We start from the raw sequence: 23505 nt of genomic DNA on the forward strand, positions 1-23505 counted from the left end.
CAGGACCAGTTTGTGAAGCAGCCAACATCCTCATCTCATTCACAGTCAAAGATACTAAAGCTCAGAGAAGAGAAGTTCTCTGCCTGTGGTCACACCGTGAATAAATGAGCAAGTAAGAATCGTAATTTGAGCCTTGAAGGCTGTCTCTGAAGCTCCTGCCTTTCAGCTGCTAAAGAACGGGACTCAGGCTGGTGAGACGGGTCAGTGAGTGGAAACGTTTGCCTCACCAGCTGGATGACCTGAGTTCAACCCCTGCCACACAAAGACAGAAGTGGAGAACCAAATCCACAATGTTGTCTGTTCTCTGACTGCCACATGCACCAACACAGGCATCATGCATGCACACAACAATAAATAAACTAACAACAAAAAAAAAAGGTCTCCACCATTGGGAAATTTTAGAACAAGATTCTAAATTTCTGGGCTCATCCAGTCTTTTAAGGTAAATAAAAACAATGGGCATCTCTCCTTACGGAAAATTACCTAAACTGATTTCAAACTTGGCAAATAATGTCAAAGGCACAAGGAACTCCTTGAGGTACATCCTTGGATCCCTATTCTAAATGAAACAGGGATTAAAAATGACCATTGGGACTGATTCTAGAAACTCACAGATGCAATAAATGACAACCACCCTGTTTAGGGTGTGGTGTGACACAGGACACGCACACCAGCCCACCTGCTAGCAAGAGGATCTGATAATGTGCCCTTTTTTGTTCTCTGACTTACACTAAGATTGTGAACTTAATATTACATTTCGTTCATACGTTTCTAATTCGTACAATTAGTTCTCGTTGAATGCTTCCCCTGGCTACCCAAGAGCAGTCAGTTATAGCGACCGCTATGGACAGATGGGAGACAGAAAGTTGGCTCTGTGCACACAGCCTTATTGTGGAGCTCTCCCATTCCCCTGGGCTCCCTACAAAGTGCAAGCTGCATTGTTTCGTTTTGTTCAGAAATCAGAAGAATAGGTACTCATATAAGAGAACAATGCTTGCGCTAAAAAGTGATAGTTATTTTGGCAGTTTACCAGTATTTACAATGAGGTCATACTAGTAGAGTTAGCAGATTCTACCATGACGGAATCTGAGATGCCAAGTTCAGTGTGCCAAAATTCTGCCCCTTACTCACAACCTGAAACTACCATGGGGGAAGAAGCAAGCTGTATGAAGGAATTCATCTCGCCAGGTCTGGGAACAGTTTCAGAAGATGCCGGGATGTGGTCAGGTACTGATGAAGGGTAAGTGAATAGAGAAAGAGAACTGTGTAAGAAACAGAACTATCCCTATTTCAGGCCGAAGAATTCGAACACCACCCTTTATGCCCTTGGTTCCCAAACTTCAGAGTGCACATCACTCATTTCAGTACTTGCCAAAATTCCAGCTCGCCAGAACCTTTTCAGAAACACTAAGCCAATTGACACATGCTAGCTAAGCTGGTGACATAAATGCTAGTGTGTGTACAAAGAGCATCCTTGGGCAGAGACATAACGGAAAGAGTGCCAGGCAAGCTGACGGAGGAGCGTTCTACCGGCTGCACAGAGGAGAGTGTGCACGCGGAAATCCGAGACCCATTTGACCACATCCACGGAGTTCCTGGGTGTCACAAGTCTACCCGAAGATACCCACGCATTGAGTAGGGAGACAGAAGTCAGAAACAGCCCTCACCAGCCAAGCCAAGCACACACAAGGCCTGCCCCTGGTCCACAGAAAGTGTCAGTCGTGATGCGTGGCTCAGTAGAGGCCCAGTAGACAATGTTGGCAGACCCTCCTCTCTGAGGAGCAGAGATGACGTGACACCCTCACGGTAGCAATCCAGACTTACCACGGACGGACGTAACAATGAGCAGCAACCACACTTGTTTGTAGTTTCGCTGTCAGAGGTCACCATTTCCTCTGGGGACAGGCAGGGGAATGAAAAGCCCTCTCTCGGAGGCCTTAACCTCCCTGAGGAGCAGTGGGGGAAAAGGAGGAGTGGGAGGAGAGGAGGGAGGGTGAACTGGGATTGGTATGTAAATTATCAATTAATTAATTTAAAAAAAAAAAGAAAAGTCCCCTCTAATAGACTCCATCTTTGCTCTATACAGGGAGATGAGGAGATCCTGTGGATTAAAATCTTCCAGGACATCTAACAGAGCCTCTGGCTGCTGCTGACTAACATGGGAGACACTGCTACACCTTAATACTTTGCAGCAGTGACCCAGCACTAGTGAGAGCCTAGACTGAACCCCTGGGAAGGCTTACATTTACTCTTGACTGAGCTACGAGCAGATCAGACTCATTCCCATTAACCCTTCCAGAGAGGCCCTGCGCACTTGAACTCTCTGAGGCTCCGGCAGATCTCTCTGAGCGAGCAAAGTATATTCTACTCCAAGGCTGGACGTCCATCAGAACACTTTGAGGCGTGCCTGAAGTCCTACTACCCAGAAGGCTGGGGCTGCAGGACCACATGAGTCTGGAACTGGAGTTCTAAGGCCGCCTGGGCAACACAGTGAAATACCATCTTTTTAAAAGGGGGGGGGGGTGCGGAGTAAACCTTCCATCTTTGAAAAGGGAGGCTTAAGTTCCCACCCCTCCTGAGGGGAGCCCTCCCTCGGCTGATATCTCTTGCTCCAAGCTCATAACATTCTGAGCTTGACTGTCAAGGAAGTGTGTTGTCCCTTAATCAGCTGCCCTGACCAAACAGCCTACGTGTTTACTCGGGGTCAAGCGGTTTCTGCTGAAATGGATCGGACCTCCTACAAGATGGCTGAAAAGGGTAAACGCGGTCCAGCGGAGACTCTATTCGGCGTTTGCTACACTGTAACACTCTGTTATTGCACTTAGGTAAGGAAGGGGACACGGGGAGGGCAGGATTGTGCCATGATTAAATGCAAAATAATTGTTGAAAATATTTGTATTTGTCTAAACAACACTAACTTTTTAGGACTGTCATTTGCAGCAAATTGTTGGATATGAATTTTCTGGCAGCAATAATCAGGCATTTTTTTCATAAAATGGCCTATTTTGCAAGAAAATCACCAAATAATGGCAGAAAAACACCCGGTTCTAAATACAATGAAGCATGAGGAGGCAGACTCTAGATTAAAACGGCTCTCACGCTGCGGGTACAGCCCCGAGTCCTGAAATGATGGCTTGCTGTGGGAGCGTTTGCAGGGAGCTGCTGCTGAGGTGTTAATGGGCCCCACGCGGGTCTTTAGAGTGGCTTCCTCGCGGGGCATGAGTAATATCTGGTCTGAGGGGGTACCAGAGGAAGTAAACAGGACTGAGCTCCCGGGAGAACAAAAGCGCTCTGCTCTGCGCCAGAGGAGATGTGCAGGCTTCCGCCCAGTACTGGGCTGTTCACCTCTTGAGGGAAGAGCCCTGCAAACAGCATCTGTGAAAGCGACAAGCAAGGCCTCCAACAAGAGCCCCTTCAGGGGCTCAGGGAACTCCTGAGACCCACAGCAGATTGTTCTCCGACAGCCACTGTGCCCCTGTGGCAAAGCAAGAAAATGGCACGGGGTTTCTCAACATGTATTTTGCTGAATATTTCCCTGCAACCTCATCTGCCTGAAAAAGCTCCCTCAGAAACGCCCTCTCTGGTTAACAGCTTGTGTCCACTCAAAGGCAAGGTACGGGGGAGCTTGACAGTGAAATCAGTGGGTGTGATTAATTGCTATGGTGATGGGGGTGCCTCTAAAGCTGAAGTCACTGGAAATCTGTTCAACTGTATTATCAAATACAAATTATTTTTAAAGGACCCTTCTGATTTTCAGTAACACCTGAGTTCATAGGTTCTGTCTGATCCTTGAACGTTCTCTACCCAGACCGGTGTACGTCTGTGCACTGATGTCTTAGATTTGCAATGTCTCAGCCCACCAAGTTTGTGCTAGTTTGTTACAGCAATAGTAAGAAACAGCCCCACTGACTGAACTAACCTTAATTCAAGAGCCTACTTGAATGTGAAGCTGTTGGAGCAAGTTAGAGGGTGGCCATTAGGAGCAGATTGCCTTGTCACTGCAGCTTTTCTTGGGTGTGCTCTTCAGTTACTGGTAAAGGACCTTCTAGTAGTAGAAAATTCCAAATCGATATGCAAAAAGATTGGTGTTATAATATGACAATATACTGCTTTATGTATTATGCAACTTATGAATTATTATGATCACTAAGAAATGTTGTTGGACATTGCAGTACACACCAGTCATTACAGCACTAGGTGAAAGCATCAGAAACAAGGATGCAAAACCAACCTGTGCTAAAAAACCAACAAAAAAAAAAGGAAAAGGAAGAAATATTACGCTACTGCTAAATGTGGATTGCGTTGGGTGGGCTACTCAGTCTAGGGGTTAGTAACCCACCCGCAATCAGTAATTCCAGGGTCTCGGAGGGGCGCTACCTGGAAGGGAATGAGCTAAGACAGAAGAACGAGGCCAAGCAACTTTGTCAAAGCCTCCGTTTATTAGGGTCATGGTTGGTGCTTATATATGGTAAGGAATGGGGGGCAGGGCAAGGGATCTCGCCGCTGGTTCCGGTCACGTAGGCTAGGTTACATTCAGACAGACAGGGCCAGGAAGTCACGAGTTGCCACACCTGGTTCCCTGGGTAGCTGGAATGTGAGGTGTATTCTGCTAATAGATTAACAGTTAATTGGGTGAGAAGCAGATTCTGTCAATAGAACATAATTATGGGTGTGAGGTTCCCTGCAGACTCCCCAGGGTGATGGTTCCTGTAATGATAGGGGGGAAATGGCTCCTGACAGCTAAAACAATTCCCTGCAAAACCAATCACTGTTCCTTTGCTTGGAGAAACTATGCACACAAGTAAGTAAGCTGATATTATCTTACTTAGGATGCCAAAGGATTACACGAGATCTTGGTCGACTGCAGGAGACTTGTCTGACTTCAGTTGAGCCAGGTGTGTTGTTGAACACCTATAATCCCAGCACTTGGGAGGCTAAAATACAAGAGGATCACAACAGGTTAGAAGCCAGCCTGAGCTACATGGTAGAACACCTGGTTGGGATGGCATTACAATGAAAATATGACGGATAGTCGTGTGTGACTGGTTGATCACAGGGCTCTTCCTGTTTGGGAGAGAAAGAGAGAGGGGTCAAGGTGAGATGGGGAAGATTACAAAGCCAGGAAAACAAAGTCCAGCCTCACGCATCGGTCAGTTACTGTTAATTGGACAAAAGTGTCTGGAGGCTGAGCCAATTTGTTTCTTTGAAATCATACAATGTACGATTAATATAGGCTTGAAGCTTGTTCACTTAACACTTGTGTGTGACAGATCTTCCTTTCCAGAAGTTCTTAATCAAACTATTAGCACATACTGTGAATCCCCAAAAATCGTATGCTTACGCAGTAAAGGCAAAAGCTGCCACTGTTTGCATTAGGGAAGCTTCTGCATAATTGACCCTAGAATGTGAAATTTCGTGGTTGCATTTGTTCTTTTCAAAAATCAACTGAGCTCACAGAATTGCATGTAGCGGCCTCCCTTCGGGTTCCGTGATGCAGATAAAAATGTTACCGATTTGAGGAGAATTCAATTTTTTTCCTTCAGGGAACTGTGCAGTGGTCACATTTTATTTTTCATTTTTGGCAAACTGACAGATGACAGAGCCCAGGATGACTGCAGTGAGAGACCCCCCCCCATTACCATTCCAAGTAAATTAATGCATAGCTAATCTTACTTAGCCATCTTTCATCGAGTACAGCCAAGCATTCTCATTAATCTGGGGCGAAACAGAAAGGCACCTTCTGGGAAGTTTTGTCTAAATATAATCAGAGCATGCACCAGAAGAATCAAGCCAGATGCGCATCTGGAGACTTCGGAGCCAGTGTTATGTGACTGCACACTTATTCTGTCTATCGAGGATAAAGCAGGAGCTTGGCAGCGCTTGGACTCTTTCAGTAAGCAGAATTTTTATTAAGACACAACATCAGGGCAAGTTTCTACTCAATCTGTCCACCTTCTACATAACCAAACTGAAAGAAAGTCCTACAGATGTCACTGTTCCAGGATTCAAACACTCAGGGGCCATTCCAAATTCCAAACTTTCTATCTTACTGTTCTCAATGCCAATAAAATGCCCTCCCAAACAGTAGCTGGAAACACCTAGCCCACAGCCTCACACGCCTAAAGCAACACAGAGTCTGGCTATCAGTGCTGACATTTGCAATGAAGAAAACAGCATCATCATAGTCTATATCACCTCATCCTTCAGCCCATGGGATCCCTTCAAAACAGACCTGCATCTTAAAAATGAGTTATACAACATTAGCTAAAACACCAAATTAGGTTAGCTAAAAAGTGAAAACAAAAAAAAATACAAATAGAAGTTTTCTCTACATGTCTGCTGGAAAACACTACTCTCAAATCACACAAAACCTATTCTTGAATTGTTTTAATGCTTTAAGGAAAAGCATTGCATTGCTTTAATGTGTCCCTCCAAAATACCTGTGTTGGCAACATAACCCTCAAATCAACAGTATGGTGGTAAGGTCTCTGAGGAGGCCATGCCCTCATGAATGGGTTCACTGATGATTCTCTAAAAGGGCTGTGGGATGAGTTTGCTCTTCTAGGGCATGAATCCAGAGCTTACCCCTCTTTTGTGCCTCCACCTTTCAACCTGTGTGGACATAAGAAGAAGGACTCAGCAGGGTCCAGAAAGATTACTGCCCTGCAGAGGAGCCAGGTTCGGTTACCAGCACCCATATGGAAATTGACAACCACCTGAACTCCAGTTCTAGAGCATCTAACACCCTCTTCTGACCTCTGGAGGGTCTTGTGCGCTCATGGTGCACATACATATGCTCAGGCACATATACACATAAAATAGAGGTTTTCTTAAAAGAAGAAGAAGGAAGAGGAGGAGGCCCCAGTACCTTGGTCTTGGGCTTGTCAAGTTCCAGAAATGGATGAGAATAAGCTTCTCTACTTTGTTACCCAATATCTTCATCTATTTTTAATGCCATGCAAAAAATACCTAATGCCAGATAATGTATAGAGAATAAACATTTATTTGGTTCATGGCTCTAGAGACTGAGATCTCCAAGAGCATGGTGGCAATATCTGCTCGGCATCTGGTGAGGACCTGTTTGCTGCATCACAGAAGGTGTAACATGGCTCGACAGGGCAAGCAAGCCAGCATGAGCCTGCCATCCTCATCATGCCCTTTCCATATGACTTCATGTAATCCTAACTATCCCATAGGCTCGGCCACCTTCACATACTATTAACGTATCATTGTGTTTATGGTACACAAACTTTGGAGGGAACATGTTCAAACTATAACTTCCATTCTTGACTATTCCATTACAACAGCTGAAAGTGGACTGCCCAGTCATTTAACTTGCATATATGATTTCTCTCTATGCTATATTAAAGGTATTTATCTTCATACTTCTTCTGGGCTCTTTCTGTGGAGACATCTATACCCTATAGACAATGGGAATAAAGGAACAAAAAGAATAATAATAGCCCTAGCTCAATACCAGAGATTCTTGAGGCGGGGGGATGGAACTTCAAATATGGCATAAAAATGATATGAGATTCTTTATCTGAGAGTTTAAGCACAGGAGTAATCTCAGGGCCCTCACTTGATTTTGATGCTAATAGTCCCTGGGATGTGTGCTTAACTCCCACAGCAAGATTCAAGAGTCTGGAAGCAGTATATAGAGGTGGATAAGCCTGGAATAATATAGTAACTAAAAGACTGTCAGCTAAATCTCTCCATCCTCCACTTATTAACAATTATTTCATATCTGAAATCAAAATATCACTTTCCTTATCAATAAAATTGAGATCACAATGGGACTTGTCTTGTAGCACTGTTATGAGGGTAAATGCCCTGCTTGAGTCACCCGGTGTATAAAATTAAAGCAGAATTTGTGTGAAGCATAGCTCATACTAAAAAGAGGAGGCACTCTCTTTTTGGATGATATTTGCCTTTCTGGGTTTGGTTTACCTCACTCAATATGATGTTTTCTAGCTCCACCCATTTGTCTGAAAATTTCAAGATGCTGTTTTTTTTCTGCTGTGTAGTACTCCATTGTGTAAATGTACCACATTTTCCTTATCCATTTTTTTGGTAGAGGATATCAATGGATGACTCTACAATGGCTGAGAGACACGTAAGGAAATGCTCAACATCCTCAACCATCAGAGAAATGCAAAGCAAACCAACTCTGAGATGCCATAGTACACCTGTAAGAATGGCCAAGATCAAAAACACTGATGACAACTTATGCTGGAGAGGATGCAGGATAAGGGGAACACTCCTGCATTGCTGGTGGGAGTGCAAACTGGCACAGCCCCTTTGGATATCAGTATGGTGATTTCTCAGAAAAGTAGGAAACAACCTACCTCAAGACCCAGCAATACCACTTTTGGGTATATGCTCAATCATACCATAAAGACATGTGTTCAACTATGTTCATAACAGCATTGTTTGTCATAGCCAGAACCTGGAACAACCTAAATTTGGTCCCTCTACCAAAAAAATGGATAAGGAAAATGTGGTACATTTACACAATGGAGTACTACACAGCAGAAAAAAAACAGCATCTTGAAATTTTCAGACAAATGGGTGGAGCTAGAAAACATCATATTGAGTGAGGTAAACCAAACCCAGAAAGGCAAATATCATAATGTACTCACTCATAAGTGGATTTTAGACATAAAGCAAAAAAAAAAAACCCAGCCAACAATTCACAATCCAAGAGAGCCAAGACAACAAAAAGGACATACATGTGAAGTAGACAAAGGCAAGCTCTCCTGAGTAAATTGGGAGAGTGAGGATCATGAGAGAGGGTAGAAGGGAAGGGGGAGAAAGGGAAGGGAGTGGAGAAAAATACATAGCTCAGTAAAAACAATTAAAAAGAGGAGGCAGTGGAGCTGAAAGAAAAACCTCAGTATCATCACCAGATATGAATGACCCTCAGAAGGATGCGAGGAAGAAGGAAGATGGAATGGGTGATTCCAGGGAATGTCTGAAAGACCTGCAGGCATGCCTACTGTATGGGCCCAATCAAAATGTCAATCAGAACAAATACAGAAACAATAAACTCAATCAAGTCTTGCAAACATGTGGCTCACTTACCCTCCAACTCTAAGAGGTTAGCAAGGGAAGTAAAAGGCTGATACATTGAAACAATAAAGCGTCTCCATTTAATGCTGCATGTACCAGGAATCTTGAGTTTTGATTGACAGGCGATGCTAAGATCTGAAGAGAATTCAACAGAATATTACTCTCAATGAATGAATGCAGCTGGGCCATTCATATAGGCAGGTAACTGAAAATATTCAAGTCTCACTCACCACCTAGCGTTGCCCTACTGGAATTACAGCTCCTAGGGGAGGTGGATGGGCACCAGCCTTCATCCATGCCACAGATCCTTGAGGCTCCTGTTTGCCTCATGGTTTTCACTCGTAAGACTCCTCTCTTAAAAGACTGAATTGATATAAAAATTATAACTATAAAAATTAAAATTCAAATGATGGTCAAGAAGGCACCAGTAGTGAGTGCCATCCAGGTGCATAAATCCTAATGAATAAAGTCAACCATTTCTGAGTAAAGGTGAATGAAGATGATTCATCGCTCACAGTGAATGATAAATCCTATCAGCTGTCAAGTAACGCAGCCGCTCTTCATCAAAAGATGGAGCTGAAGACATTTAAACACAAAGAATAGGTCCCTCCATAAGGTAGAGAAGACTAGGTCATACTCTTCATAATACTCTTCATAATCATAACTTGAATAGGTCACATGAGTAAGCCATTTTAATTCTCTGGATCTTAAGGGTCTTATAAGATGAAGTAGTGGAGCAAGATCATCAGTAAGACTCTGTAGGCATTTCTCACTTACAAACCAGGATTGGCGAGCATAAAGCCACTATCTCCTGATAAACACTAAATTGGAGACCATAGAAAATGTTAGGCAAAGCTGATTCTATGCCTAGAAATGGTCCTGAGTTGACCAGGGGCCCCACCAAGACAGAAGAAAATTTCCTCTAGCTTAGGGAAAGGATGGAGCCCATCTGGAAAAGAATGAAGAATGTGCATCTTTCTTCCCTGTCCAGTCCAAAGCTGCCTGAAATAGTTCCTAAAATAAGAAGAAACTGCCAAAAGCCAAAGCCACTTCAATTAAATCTGTTAGCAAGACTGGTTGAAAAAATAAATTCTGCAGTATGCTTGAACTGTAGAGTGTCGCAAGGTGACCTGGATGGTGTAGCTACATGGGTTTTTATTAGCTAGTAAAAGCTGTACCTTAAAACTCTTGGCAAGAGCCTTCATTTGACATCACAGGCTTCTTTCTCTTGGCTCAGACATAGAATCAGTGTCGTTGAAAAACTTGTTAGGCCCTTACTTTCTGTTCTTCTAGCGCTTTGTATATAACTTAACTGCTACCTGGATGAGGAAGCAACTGGTTTTTGGGTGGTGCCAATGCTAGTGGTTGTGGTGTTTTACACACACACACACACACACACAGAGAGGAGAGAGAGAGGAGAGAGAGAGAGAGAGAGAGAGAGAGAGAGAGAGAGAGAGAGAGATTAGCTAAAGAGTCAGGTTAATCCAGGATCATTATTGGTATGGGAATTTTAATTTATGATAGAAAATCATAATTGTGTTCATTTTTCTTGACTTATTCAGAAAAATGTGTGTGTGTTCGTCTGTGTATATAGTTCACCTGCTTTTAGAGAAGTAGAATCCTAAAGCAGGGTGCTTATTCTTTTTACAAGTCCCTCTTCCACCTTAATGGGATAATCTATAATACGATCTCACAAGACTGGCATTTCCATGGGGAAACACCTTGCGGGACAGTGCAGCAGAACAACACAGTCCAAAACCGAGCCCTCAGCTTTGGTTCATGTTTGAGAAATGAACAGAATCCTCTTTCTCACATTGTTATGTGTTTGTTCCTAATTTTGAAAGCTAATGGGTGCAATGCCATTAGCAGTAAAATCATGGAACATTTCTTACTTTCTATGAATATACATATATGTGTATATGCATATAACTTCTGTTTGGAATATATATATTCCAAATATATATATATAAACTTCTATTATTTTCTATGAGGGATGACCTCAAACACATGCTAAGTAAAATAAGTCACAGTTAAGAGACCACAGAGTTTGTATAAAATATTGCCTGCGGCTGGAGTTGGAGGCTGTAAATGGGTTTGAGGCTCCCTAAAGGTGCATAAGTGAAAAGCGTTAGGACAGATTTTGCTGATGGTTATAACATTTATAGTTACTAAAAATTACTGATTTTTATGTTGGAAGTGTGCTGCCTAGTTTTCATTAAAGTTGATGTCAGCTAGAGTGATTCTGGAAGAAGGAACCCCAATGGAGAAAATGCCCCCAACCAGATTGGCCTGTGCGCAAGCCTGTGATACATTCTCTTGATTGACGGTTGATGGAGGTGGGGCCATCCCTGGACTGGTGGTCGGGTGCTATAAGGAAACAGGCTGAGCAAGTCATGAGCAGCAAACCAGTAAGCAGCGCTCCGTCATGCATCTGCATCAGCTCCTGCCTCCACATTCTAACCTGGAGTTCTAAACCCGTCTCTGCCTTTGGTAATGGTGTTTTACCAGAACACTGGAAGCCCTAACTAAGATGGCCCACAAATTCCATATGTCAAAATAGTCCTCAATAAAGTTGTTTTAAAAAAGGGAATTAGAGGGAATTTGTTAATAGAGGTGAAAGGAAAATTAGAGAGGATGTGGGTTACATTACTCTATATACATACTTTATACGTGTGTGACACCGTTAAAGAACAAATTCAATAAAAGTTTAAAAATAAACAATTCCCAATGTCAGTCCAGAGGGAGGGAGGGAGGGAGGGAGGGAGGGAGGGAGGGGAGGAATGGAGGGAAGGGGAAAGGGAGAACTCAGAAAAGAAAGATTGTCGCAAAGCTCCCTGCTGGGGGAAACACAGCGCTCACAGACATTTGGGGCACTGTGTGCTACGGGCTCTTGTTACTCAGCTCATGGTGTAGGTTAAAAGGATGACAGTTGCTGGGTGTTTGTCTACAACAGCCCTGCCTGGGTGAGCCTGCAACAACCCACTGCCTCGCTCCCCGCCTGGTATTCTCCCTAGGTCTCTCCCATCTCCAAGCTGCTCTGCCTTGAACAAAACCATTCTCTAGTTGTCCAGGCTCCCAGATCCCATGGATTCTTCACTGTGAACTTTAAGTGTAGTTCTCTGTGACACTCTTCCCGCGGTGGCTTTGTGTCCCCGTGGATGCCACATGTCAGTGTTCTGTCACCATTGCTCATGGCTCTTCTCCCACGGATTGTGATTTGGAGTTACCTGTCTGGCTTCTAGCCTGGAGTGGAGACTGACCTATATTCACGGGGAGAGCCCCAGACTTGTTTTGGCTCCGTTGAGCGTCTATTCAAATGGCTAGTGTTCACTAGGCTTTCTTAGATCGGCACTGTGTCCAGATGATTTCATTTTCAGCCTCTTAAAAGTGAATCACAGAGGCTGCGTGTGGTGCAGGTTGAGTACAGGCTGTCCCAAAGCTGGCTAGAGCTACGAGGCTGCTACTCACTAGCTGTGTGATTGCTCTCTGACTCATCAGTGAAGTGGAGGTGATAACTGTGCTTACTGCAAACAGTTTAATGAGGACTGAGTTAATAATTGTACTACTATAAGTATATTTTATTTAATCAGCTAACTGATATATTTGGAAAGTGGTAACTGTTGAGCACATGGCTAGCCAGGCGATGGTGGCACGTGCCTTTAATCCCAGCACTCAGGAGGCAGACGCAGGAGGATCTTTGTGAGTTCAAGGCCGGCCAGCCTGGTCTACAGAGCTAGTTAGTTCCATGACAGCCAAGACTATGCAGAGAAACCCTGTCTCAAAAAACAAACAAACAAAAAAGAACATATGGCCATTCACATGTTAAACATGAACTCTGTTATTGAGCTACACCCCAGCTCTTACAGATATATTTTAGTTAAGTCAAATAGTTTGGGGGACTAGGAATTGCCACAACAGATAAAAGGTGGATAACTGGGGTCCAGTCCTTAGATGGTACAGATGGATCATCGTGATAGATCTGAGGTAAGTTTATGTACTAACTCACTGAAGGAGTAAAACTTCACCATCAATTGAAAAACACCATTAACCTTCAGCTTAACATAATAAAACACAATTTAATGCTCCCATTTTGGGGTTCACGTTCGTAGCTGCCCCTTGGTCATGCCACAGCCTTCTGGTTCCAAACTCTTTAATATGCCTCCTAGGGTTCCATGACCTTTCCAAGACCCATCCAACCCCTTTATCACTCCTGGTCATCATGAGGTTCCCAACAAGGACACTCCTCCGTTCCCAAGGCTGCAGGACACACTCCTGACTTTCCCTTTTTCCTGCCTGTGTAAACACACCTCCATACAGAGTTCTGGCTTTCCATTCAATTCAAGCTTCGCCTCTTGTGCAACTCCTCTGAAATACTTAAGAGGCTCTTTGCCCTCTCCTTCCTGAGCACGCCAGACTCTCCCATCCAACCACTGATTGCTCCTCGTGTGTGCTGCTCTCGGCCTGTCAGCTTTCTCTACTGGATTGCCGGCTCTAGCCAAGCAAGTCAGTTTTGCTCAGTGTTGAATCTGAAGTGCCTTGAACAAGGCCTGGCAGAAAGTAGGTACTCAATCCATACTTACTGAACGAGTGTTTACTTTTACACATCAAAACTTGTAACTTTAGCCCAATCCAAATTTCAACTGGGTGTTCCCAAGTCCTCCGCTTGTTACAATGAGAACATCCATTGAGACAGAGAGAAATTGGTTTGATTTTCCATCCCACCCAGGCAACTGAATCTCTGCAGGTCATTGGAAGGCGTTCTGTTTCTCCCGGGTGTCTCCACTGACCCTCTTGCAATTTACTCCCTGTGTCCGTTGGACCTCTGCTCCCTGCTGAATACCAGCCCAGTTTCATCCTTACCCAACAGTATCCCAGCCCGATGCCCTGTCTGTCAGGGAATGGTTACTTAGTGGAGCAGTTCAACAAGCTGCGTACATTAGGATGGAGCCAATCTTTGAAAAATTCTCTGTATTTTCTTCAACCTGGGACTTGGTCAGCTTTTAGACAGCAGCAAGTAGGTACCTAGACACATGCTACAGTCTGACTTCATCCCTACTTTGGAACTCCCAAAGTCCTGTTGATTTTGTATACAGACTCAGCTGAACTATTTCATGGCCTGCCCTTTACTCATCCCGTTTCTGTCTGTGGGTTTGTTGTTTGTTTGCTTTGCTGACCTGGATTGTTTATAGGTTCCCATGGGACCCTTTTTTCGCCTACAACACAACTAAATGTAACCCAATCCTGGTACTGGAAGCTTCAGTTGGTGACAAGAGAGGGCCCATTGGGGCTCTGACCCTGTAAAATTTGATGATTTCATGTAGATTATCTTATATATGTATATATTTTAAGAAGTTTTTGATTGGCAGGTGGTGGCACACACCTTTAATCCCAGCACTCAGGCAGCAAAGGTAGGCAGATCTCTGTGAGTTTGAGGCCAGCCTGGTCTACAAGAGCTAGTTCCAGGACTGTTACACAGAGAAACTGTCTGGAAAACCAAAAGAAAAAAATATTTCTACCGTATTAGGTTTCCATACTATCCCTCAAATGGACCGAAGTTTTAGCTGCATCTCCCCTCATTCTCTCTTTCATTTTCCTCTTCCCTCCCCATTTCCACTTGACCATCCCATTCCAGTCCCCCACCCATCCATTCATAACAATTCTATTTCCCTTTCCTAGGGGGTTCTGTGTACGCACTCCCTCCCATCCTCTACTCTATACCTAATCTCTATGGTTCTATGGGTTGTAGCTTAGTTATCATTGACTTAACAGCTAATATATACATCTAAGCCAGCACATACCATATTTGTCTTTCTGGGTCTGGGTTATGTCATTCAGGATGAATTCAATTTCATTCCCTCATTTTCTTTTCTACCAGGCTTAGTGTAGCTGGTTTTATGTTGAATTCTTCGATCCATTTGAAGTTGAATTTTGTGTAGAGTGATAAATATATGTCTATTTGCATTCTTCTACATGCCCCCTCCAGCAAAACCAATTGTTGAAGATACTATCTTTCATCCAGTATATAGTTTCTGATTCTTTATCAAAAATTATGTATCTGTAGGGTACAGATTTCTGTCTGGGTCTTCAACTCAATTCCACCGAACAACATGTTTGTTTTTGTGCCACTACCATGGTGTTTGTATTACTATAGCTCTGTAGTATAATTTGAGGTCAGTGATGGTGATAGCCCCAGCAGTTCTTTTATTATTCAGGATTGTTTTAATTATCCTGGGGTTTGCATTAACACATGAAGCTGAAAACTGTCCTTTCAAGGCCTGTGAAGAATTGTGTTGGAATTTTGATGGGGATTGCATTGGATCTGTAGATTGCTTTTGGTAGGGTGGCCATTTTTCCTGATTCATGAGCATGGGAGAGCTTTCCCTCTTCTGATATTTTCTTCAGTTTCTTTCTCCAAAGTCTTAAGGTTTTTGTCATACAGGTCTTTCATTCCCTTGGTTAGAGACACCGCCACAATATTATCCACATTATTCTGAGGACACTGTGGAAGCTATTGTCTTTCACTCCATTTGCCATTGGCATATAGGACAGCTACTGAGTTTTGGGAGTTAATTTAGTATCCAGCTCCTTTGTTGAAAGTGTTTGTCAGCTGTCGGGATTTCCTGGTGGAATTTTTAGGGACTCTAATGTATGCTATCATACCATCTGCAAATGACGATACTCTGACTTCTTCCTTTCCAACCTTGTCCTGTTCCTGATTTTAGCAGACTGGCTGTGAGTTCCTCTCCTTTTAAGCTCATGTTGGCTATGGGCTTACTGTAAACTGCCTTTATTGTATTGAGGTATATCCCTTGTTTCCCTAATTTCTCCAGGACTTTTATCACAAAGGGTATTGGATTTTGTCAAAGACTGTTTCTGCATCTAATAAGATAATACATAGATTTTGTCTTTAAGTTTGTCTATACAGTGGATTACATTTACCAATTTACATGTGTTGAATCATCCCTGAATATCTGGGATAAAACCTTCTTGATCATGGTGGATGATCTTTTTGTTATGTTCTTAATTTTGTTTGCAAGTATTTTGCAGAGAATGTATGCATCTATTATAAGGAAAATTGGCCTGCAATTCTCTTTCTTTGCTGGATCTTTGTGTGGTTTGGGTATCAGGATAACTGTGGCCTAAAAAAATTAATTGGGCAATATTCCTTCTGTTTCTATTTTGTGGAATAATTTGAGGACTGTGGGTATTAACTCTTCTTTGAAAGTCTGGTAGAATTCCGTGCTAAAACCATCTGGCCCTGGGATGCAGCAGGGGGGTAGACTTTTAATGACTGACGGTTTCTATTTCAATAATGATTATAGGTCTGTTTAAATTACTTATCTGATCTTGGTTTGACTTTGGTAAGTGGTATGTATCAAGAAAATCATCCATTTCTTTTAGATTTTTTTCTAATTTGGTGAAGTGCAGATTTTTAAAGTACGCCATGATTCTCTGGGTTTCCTCGGTGTCTGGGATAAAGTCGGTTGTTTTCATTTCTAAGCATTGTACCTAGAAAATAATTTGATAGAGCTAATTACACTCACTTTCCTACATAAATACAGAGAGAGAGAGAGAGAGAGAGAGAGAGAGAGAGAGAGAGAGAGAAAGAGAGAGAGAGAGAGAGAGCCAGATTAAAACCAGAAACAAAGAAGCATAAGATGAACTAAGATGGCTTTCTGCGGTCTTCTACTCAGTACAAAAGCTTTGTGATAACTTTTATTTTTAATGTCTCCCAGTCCCACTAGGGACAACACAGTTACTACAAATAAGAGGAGGTTCTAGATGTGACAGGGTGGCTACATTTGGCAGACAAAAGTGCTATTGAGCAAAATAAGAACAAATGTGTGTCGCAAATTCTCCATTGCATAAGTCAGCAGCAGTAAGAAAAGACCGGCAACTGAGCTGTAAGGACAAGTCCAGGAATACTTCCCCACTTTCTGATGTTTGGTGTCGGTGTCCTTCCCCATCTCTTTACTTCTCCTCTGTAGTGCACAAAGCCTCATGGAGAAAGGCCAGGAAAGGCTCAAAATTACAGCGTTAAAGCGCACAGCTTCATCAACCCAAGTACTTGAAGACTAGATGGGCCGTACAGTGATTTATGTAGCTATCATTCCTTTTTTTTAACATAAATTTAGGACAGCTTTAATGAGCTCATCACTAGATGCAATCAAAGCAAGATTTAGGGAGTTTAATGACATGCCAATATAAAAACCTCCATAACAAAACGTAAAGAGCAGGGCAAGCAAGAGGGTTCGGTGGGTAACGACACTTGCTGTCCTGCCTGACGACCAGAGTTCCACTCCTGAAACTCACCTGACTATCATTCTATTTAATAATTAAATATGTGAACAAAATCAAGGCTAGGGAAATACTTTGGTTAGTAAAGTACCTGCTTCAGACGTGGGGAAACCTAAGAACCCAGAGAATAAATGTCAGAACTGGTGGCACACTGGAACTCACCAGTCTGCCAACCTAGTGAGCCTACTGGATGAGTTCTAAGTCACTGAGAAAAAAAACTCTGTCTCAAAAAAACAGGTGGATGAAGTCTAACAATATGGCAGCCTATCGAGACCTAAACAATGATAAAAAAAAAAACAATAATTATGCTCTATATTAGTGTATCATCACTCAGCCTCATCAGAGAAGCATCTTCTTGAGGCAAATGGTAATTAGCATAACACAACAGGACAATGTGCAGAGAGTGAGAGACTTCGGAGCACTGGCCCTAAATAGGATGTCTTTACAAAGGTCCACCCCTCAAGACTCAGGATTCAATGCAGAAGAGGAGGCAGAAAGTTTGTAAGAGCCAGAGATGGAGGATGACTCCAAGGAAAATAGCATCTTCAAGACACAAGCTACAGACACTGTGGCTGTATATATCAGACCTGCACAAGTTCAAGCCAGACCAAATCTTAGCATAGAGAAGGAAAAGTAAACACAAAGTACCATCCCTAATCAAGAAGCTATTTGCAATTGATATCTGCTGTATAGGGAAAATCCATCTTCTCTGATAGAGTCTCACTGGGTATATCAACCACACTCCAGAGCAGACCCTAGAAGAAATTGGTCAACACAAAACATTATATGTTGGGGCAGGGGTTTCTTGCTATATTTTGGTATTTCTTGCTATATTTTAGTATTTCTTTGTCTTACTTGGTTTTGTTTGTTTTGATCTTTGGGTTTTTGTTTGATGTTATTTGGAGATGAGAGGGAAAGAACATGAATTTCATTGTCTGGGGAAGGAGATGGGGAAGAACTGAGGAGCTGGGAGGTAGAAAAGAATATAATCAAAATATATGGTATATAAAACATTCTAATAAAAAATACAAGTATCAGAAGGTAGAGCAAAAAGAAGACATTTTAGAGTGACTGAACTTCCAGCTGGACAAGCCAGTCTCTAGGCCCTAGGTCCAGGGTACACCCCATGTCCCTCACTCACCAATCACAGTCACACTAGCCAGTCAGCAGACAAGGCTCCTGTGGGCAGGCTGCTCCACCACCACCCCCATTGGACCCTGTAATATATATGTACCACTCTGCCTCCCAAACCCATCCATTTCCCACAAACCCCCTGATCCGCAGTCACTACCTTTCATAAATACAATTTTGCATAATACTGTATAGCTATGTATATCCACTCACAAAGTCTAGTTTGTTGGCCATGTTATTCTGTCTCTGCACTTTGCTTATTTTTTATCTGTTATATCTGTACAGTTCATGAATGTGTTACAAGACTCCCATTAAAATATATATATATATACTAATTCAGAAGAGAGAAATCTCACAGGGACCCAGCCTTAACAAATAACTCCAGGCTACTAATGGCTGTTGAAAGAGGAAGAATTAGTCTTTCCCAGTGGTGAGCCCCTTAATTGGTGATCCAGTAAAAAAGTGGCCAGTCCTGAAATCATATATACACAAGCCACAATAAATGGACTCTGCAAAGTATATTTATTTATGTATTTATACATATATATGTATGTGTTTCTGTGTGTGTGTGTAACAATCAAAAAGGAGCCATCTGTTTGAAAGGGAATAAGGGAAAATATGGGCAGGGTTGAAAGGAAGACAGGGAACGGGGAAGTTATTTAACTTTATTCTTTTAATTTGGTAAGAAAAATAAATAAATACATGTAAAATAAAAAGTGCTGAGGATGTGACTCGGGAATAGAGTACTTGTCTAGCATACATAAGACCCTGGGTTCAAAAGCAAATAAATAAATAATAAGACCCTGGGTTCAATCCCTAGCAACACATGCACACAGAGAAGGGGGATCTATATTCAAAAAGCACAGACATTAAATTTAGAAATAAAAAATCAAAATTTAATGCAGAAAATGACAATTATTCAGTGAATAGTATAAAAGAAATTATAAATTACACTGATTTATCTTGATTGTTAATCTTGACCTAAAAAAGTAAATTTAGTAGATATGTTTCTATCAATGTGCAAATAAAATAGGCAAGGCATAGTGGTCCCCATGTGTGACCCCAGCATTTCAGAGGCTAAAGGAGGAGGACTGTGATTCAGAGACCAGGCATGAGCTGCAGAGTAATATAGTGATACTTCATTTGTATTTTAATAAATAGTTTGCCTAAGATCAGAGAGTAAAACAGCCCCATTGGTCAGCCTTACACACCAGGCAGTGATGGCACACACCTTTAATCCCAATAGCCACACTAGTCTGCCATAGAAACCAGGCGGCAGTGGTGCGTGCCTCTAATCCCAGTCCTAGAGAGGAATATAAGACAGGAAGAGACAGCTCTCACACAGTCTCATTCTGAGATTCCTGGAGGCAGGATCGCCATTTCAGACTGAGGTAGAGGTAAGAGCAAGTGGCTGGCTGTTCTGCTTTTCTGACCTTCAGGTTGAACCCCAATATCTGTCTTTGGGTTCTTATTAATCGTGCTACAGAGTAAAATCCTGTCTTAAAACACACACCCACATGCATGCATGCAGGCAAATGCACACGAACGGAGAACTCCTTGCTGCTGTCACCATTCATGTTGTCAATTCTCTGGTGCATCTTTACAATAGCTGTCATGTTTTAGCTTATACCAATGCAATAAAATACCAGAAATCTGGGTGGCTATCAAATAAATTAAAAAAAGGTCCAAATACGACCTGAGTGGAAATTCAGTTTTACCATACACAAGATGAAAACATGAGCCAGTATATTTCTTCATAATAAAATTCCTGTAAACTGCATTGCTGCTTATGCTTAGCTGTGAGTTTTATCTAATATGCATGACTTTTTAAAATGAGAAATAACTTAGAGACATAAGAATCTACCCCCATTTTGTCGAGGGAAATGCTCAAATCAACCATGAAAGATTGCCTGGTGGCCTTTTCAGTTCCATATATTTACCAAGAATATATTTACAGAACACCAGACACTGCACTAAGTTGGAAGAGAAGAAAAGAGCCCCACTGTCAGGGAGTTCATTCCCAGCCGTGAAGCATCCTCCTTAGATGCTTAAATTAAGCACTGATCTGTTTTAATTAGGCAATTCGGTGACATCCTTCTGAAATATCAGCTTAAGAAAAGGGGTAAGAGAAAGGTTACCAACCAACTAAAAATAGACAGAGCCTTCTGCAGCTCACCCAGAAAATGGAATGCAAAGTCAGAGGTTTTATCCCTTCTTATCAAAAACTACATTGATTTCAGCTGCCCAAAAGCTGCCTGGTTTCTGCCCATATTCTCTGGAGAATTCTTTGTTGCTGAGTTTCATTTTTTTTTCTAACATCAGAGCATATTCACCTGTTCTAATTCTTTACTGCTGTGCATCATGCCAGAGGAAAAAAAAAATCAATTCTGTATCTTACCCAGCTGTGAACTTTGCAAGCTACAGCAGTGACTGGTCTGACAACACATGCCTATTGGTGCAAGCGTGGTAATAGTGACACAAATGTTATGGGAGTAACCAACCACTTTATGGTTGAGGCCATGGCCCACTCAGTGAAGTGGAACTGATCTAGCATTGTTAAAATGGCCAAGAATCTGTGGGTTAGATGGGTCATTGACTACCCCCAGAGCAAAACTCAATACTATTATTCTGATAAATAAATATAGTATTGATTTATCCTGTCTTAAAACACACACCCACATGCATGCATTTATTGATTTAATGATTTATTGCTGTATCTGATGTTGGAAGTCACAAAATAACCCCCACACTAGTTCATAATTATGAATAGTAGTTATTTGTTTAGGGGAGACTTACAGATCACTGTCCTAGATAATGGGGAACAGAAACAGAGTGTAACAGCAGGAAGTGAGAGTGGGATGCAAGAGAATGAGCACATGCTTTATAGCTGCATTTATAGTATATGAGACCACACCCAAGTGGACTGATATCTTAAAAGCTGAAGGAGCTGAAAGAGCTCCCACAAGTGGCTGGGAACAAACAAGTGGCTTCCCCCCAAAAGATTGGTGCACCAACATGGTGGACTAAATCCCATGTAAAACCTGAGAGGGCTTGAAAAATAATTCTAGACACAAAAATACAAAGTTTAACACAGCTTCTTGCTGTTTGCTGGCCATGTGCTACAGCTCCTTTAAAAGAGGTTTTCCTGATTCAGCCATGACCATTTTCAAATGCTGGCTTTCTGGGCCTTGCTGCCAGCGTGACCTCTGGCTCTTTCAGGAGATGGAACATTTGGATGGGGTTTGTGAGCAGACTGTTGCAGCTTGGATGGGGTTTGTGAGCAGACTGTTGCAGCTTGTTTAATGGCGACATGGACTGGCTGTGTGCCTGAGAATAGGCAGAGGTCGGTGAAGAGGAGCGGGCTCACCAGAGTATCCTGACTCAGCAAGCACATTGGACTGAGGCACTGAAAAAGCTGGACACCCTCCGTACCAGCCTGGTGGGCATGCTCACCCATCTGGATGACCTCCAGCTGACCCAGAAGGAGCACAAGATTGTTGAGAGGGCTGAGGAAGCAGAGGGCATTTTGGATCCCCAGGAGGAGGACAAATTAAGCTTTAATGAGAAGAGTGCTTGACTCAACTCTGGGCAACATCACTTCTTGGGTCTCTCTCAGGCATGGAGGAGGTGCATGTCAATTAAAGGACTGTCAGCCCCTTATTGCGTTTGTCTGAAGATCGAAGGACCCTGACCTTCAGTGCTAAGAAGTCCAAGGCCTGCTCAGATGACCCAGAGTGCTTTGACCCTTGGCTTAATGCCTTGGCTGCCACCACCTTCCAGACTGGATTCCATGCCTAGATAGTGAATGTTCAGCATAGTTGCACTTATCAAGTGGGTGTAGCCTCAGCCCAGCTGCCTCGAAAGGATTCTGGTAGTAACTGCCACCTGGGCCGCAGTGCCTTCTCCTGGGTCTTCTCCCACTATGCTCAAGAGTTCCGTTTCTCACACAATGGACAGCACAAGCCTCTGGCAATGCTTCGGTGCCCAGCACAACTGGGCATGCTGCTGGACTTCCAAGCAGGAGAGCTGGTCTTCTGTGAGCCTGCCTCAAGGACGGTGCTTCACATTCACCACTTGTCTTTCCTTCTACCGCTGCTCCCAGTCTTTGCCATAGCTGACCAGGTCATCTCCATTGTTCACCAGTGGCCACAGTGAGGCCAGGCCCATGCCTTCCATCACCCTTGCAGGCCAGGCCATGCTTCCAGCTAGTGTCCTATCCCCCAATGATGTGTGTGGTCTTCCCCGTGGGCAATTTTTGAAGAGACAGGATTTGCTTCAAACTCAGACCTTTTAATCTGATCATCTATAGGGAACCTGTTTCTCTCTTGGCCTTAGTCTCCCATACCCACCATTCCTTGTGCTCTTCTGAGGGTCTCATAAATCTGTGTTTCTGGCCAAAAAAGAAAAAGAAGCCATATAAAAATGAAAAATTCAGGGCTGGAGAGATGGCTCAGTGGTTAAGAGCATTGCCTGCTCTTCCAAAGGTCCTGAGTTCAATTCCCGGCAACCACATGGTGGCTTACAACCATCTGTAAAGAGGTCTGGTGCCCTCTTCCGGCCTGCAGGCATACACACAGACAGAATATTGTATACATAATAAATAAAAATTTTTTTTGGTTTTTCGAGACAGGGTTTCTCTGTGGTTTTGGAGCCTGTCCTGGAACTAGCTCTTGTAGACCAGGCTGGTCTCGAACTCACAGAGATCCGCCTGCCTCTGCCTCCCAAGTGCTGGGATTAAAGGCGTGCGCCACCACCGCCCGGCTAATAAATAAAATATTTAAAAAAAAAAAAAAGAAACCGGCCAGACTCTGTTCCCAGCCACCTAGAGTATAATTCTACCATTTGGAGTTTTCCTCTCTCCTGATCTGATGGGACTAAGTCTCTCGGAGCCCTCGACTTAAGTGTGAACCTGTAATTTGCTTTGCCCAAGAAATGGCATGCATCCCTGCCAGGCAGGAGCACAAACTCTGTCTAACTCCTTCTACCCTTCCTGGGGATCATGGA

At 43.0% G+C, this 23505-nt stretch overlaps 1 pseudogene; it reads left to right on the forward strand.

Moving 5' to 3' along the window:
- Window positions 1-1145: 1145 nt before the first annotated feature.
- LOC126508388 (B box and SPRY domain-containing protein-like) lies at window positions 1146-22656 on the forward strand (annotated as a pseudogene).
- The last annotated feature ends 849 nt before the right edge of the window (window positions 22657-23505 follow it).

Source organism: Alexandromys fortis, unplaced genomic scaffold (genome assembly GCF_014885135.2).
Source record: "Alexandromys fortis isolate MF-2015 unplaced genomic scaffold, M_Fortis_MF-2015_v1.1 scaffold_82, whole genome shotgun sequence".
Classification (NCBI taxonomy): Eukaryota; Metazoa; Chordata; class Mammalia; order Rodentia; family Cricetidae; genus Alexandromys; species Alexandromys fortis.